Genomic DNA, 2,814 nt, shown 5'->3' with positions numbered 1-2,814 from the left:
AGGAGATGCCAATAGGCGGCGGAGCCGCGCGCGCGCAGGGAGAGCGCAGCCCGCAGCCGCGTGCCCCTGCTAGGAGCTGGCAAGGGGGCAGCGTCTGCTCGCAGCTCCCTCCCGCCCGGGCTCCAGCTCAGCCCCTGCCCAGAAGCCCCCCGCTCTGGGGCCGTGCAGCTGGGCACGGGGGGCTGCACTCGGGTCCCACCCTCCCCTCATGCTCTGTGAATCTTTTTTTTTTTTTGATAGCTCAGCGGCTCTCCATCTCCCGCGCCCCGCCCGCCTTGCACCACTCGCGGGCCCCCGCCAGCATCTCAGGCACCCTCTGGGCTGGAGGAGGGACGGCCCGCGCCTTCCCCAGCCCGGGCCCGCTGCCGCATCCCCCCTCCGCCGCCCCCCATGCTCCCCAGGGACCTGCTCCCCCCTCCTAATCAAAGGGAGCCTTTCTCAGCCCTCAGGTGCCCGAGGAAGGACGGACATTCCCTTGTCTGGGAATTTGGGCTTTTCATTAGTGGCTCCAGAGGTTGGGTTTTTCTCCCTTACCCACCCCCCACCCCTTTTTTTTCCGCAGTCATTTAAAAGAAAATCCACCGCAGTGCCTCAGACTTCAAAGAGCTGAGGCGCCACCCCGTGCCTCGCAGCCTGCACTGCACCCGCCTGCAGCCTGCCGGGTGCCACCCGCAGACAGCCGTGGCTCCTGCGCTGTCTGCTTCCACCCCTCGCCACCCTCATGCTCCTCAAGGGAGCTGGGTCCCGGGTGTTATTCCCAGCCCTGCTGCCTTTTGTTAAGTCCTCTCACTAGGATTCTTGTTTCGCCATCACTGGGAGATTAAGATTTACTGGGACCCTGGACAAACAGAAAATTGGAGGACCCCCCCCCCCAGGGAGGGCAGATTGCCTCTAGGCCCACCATGGGGCTGTGGCTGGGCCTGTTCCCCTCCTCAGCATGTCCAGGACAAGTCAGGGGGCTTGAGTGCTGCTGAAGTGAAGGCCATGGGTGACTGGTGTCAGGGGGTGTGCTTCAGCAGCCAGTCAGCAACCGGGAGGGGGTCCCCCCACAGCTGATTGCGCCGACCCCAATTGCGCCAACCAGCAGCCGATTGTGCTGACCCAGAAGCACCAACAGCATGCCCAGGAGTGCCAGCGGCATGCTGACCTGAAAGTGCCAGTGGCATGCCCAGAAGTGCCAGCAGCGCCTCTCCTGGTACCCCCACTCCCCAGCCGGCACTCACAAGGGGGGCACCAGCGCTCCCTTCTGCCCCCCTGCCAGTCACTGAAGTGGGAATGCTGGTTGTCAGGGGGTGCACCAGTGCTCTCAGCCCTGTGCACCCCCTATGCGTCACCACTGGTGAAGGTGGCCCCCGACCCAGCCTGGCCAGGCCCCTCTGCCTGGCAGGTCTTGTGCAGCCGAAGCTGCAGTCACCCAGTGCTGCAGGGTGGGCTGGAGCCAGGGCCAACCTGGCAGGGGGGACATAGGCTCTGTACCACCCCCGGCTGAATGCCAGCCCACCCCTCTGCCCTGCTCGATGGAGCGGAGCTGTCCCACCCTGTCTTGTCCCAGTGGCACTGATGCCGGTGGCCACCTACAATGGTGGGAAGCAGGAGCAGGGCTGCCCGTGGGACATCTGGCAGCAGACAGGCCTGAGAAGCAACCACTGCCTGCAAGGAACCTGGCACCTGGCCCTAGCCCCTGGCCCTGGCCCAGCCTGAGGGAAGGAGGCACATACTGCCTGTCCCAGATGCCCGCAGCCAGGATGCCTACCTGGGCTATATTGCTACTGCACCCCAGGGGGCCCCTGATTGGCAGGGGCCCCTGGACCCAGGCCCTGTGGGTCCATGCATTCTTCCAACCTTGATCACACAAGATTAGGATCCCCCTCCCATGTTTAATTATAGCTGTTCAGGCCAACTTTTCCACAGTGGGAGATGACAAAGAAGAAAATTCCCCTGTCTCCACCAAACAAAGGCACTTTCATGGTTTGGTTTGGTCTTCATTGGGTTTGTTAAAATACAAATCTCAGGGTAGCCAGTCTTGAGCACTCCACCTGCTGAGTGCAAGATGTGCTAAGCTTGGGGCCCTTGAATGTCATTTCTTTTAGAGTGGCCTTATGTAGTAGCCTGCACAAAAGATTTCATATCTTTGGGATGTCGGGCTTGCACATCGTATTTTCTACTGTACGTGCAGCCAGATCAGATGTCTCTGCAGGCAGTGAGGCACTTAACAGGTCCTCATTAGTAGGTATATGTCTGGGAGTGGCCAGTTCAAGCTCAATTGTGCTTATGTAAAATTAAAGTTCTGGTCTCATACCATTCATTCTGCAGTTGTTCTCTGGCCTTCTCCACTCCTGATCTTCTGCCAAATAGCCAGTGGCCAGTCACCTTCCATGTTAGCTTCCAAGCTGTTAGGTAAAATCTCACCATTTTATAGAAATGACATTGAGGGCCTTTTTTATCTTAATTTCATACATATATATTCTAGCTGAGTCCTTTGATGTAACCAACTCCCATTTCACTGGGGAATTAGAGAGAAAAAAGCTACATAGGCATTGTTAAGGAAGTATAAAACAAGAAGTGATCATGATGTTTAGAAAGTACTCATGAGTCAAGTTGGCACTGCACTTTTATTAATTGCATGAGCACTCAGCTCTGCCTGAATCTACTTAGGCTTCAGGAAACATTTGATTCACACTGGATGTGCTCAAAGGCTTAACACAGGCGTAAATCACTACCACATAAAAATTACATCATCTTATTAGAATAGTCATAACCATATTAGTAACATTATACCTCTCTTTAATGGAATGAATGAGCATATGATAAACA

Source organism: Crocodylus porosus, unplaced genomic scaffold (assembly GCF_001723895.1).
Source record: "Crocodylus porosus isolate Cpor-Errol unplaced genomic scaffold, CroPor_comp1, whole genome shotgun sequence".
NCBI classification, from domain to species: Eukaryota; Metazoa; Chordata; order Crocodylia; family Crocodylidae; genus Crocodylus; species Crocodylus porosus.
This window is presented reverse-complemented; position numbering follows the sequence as displayed.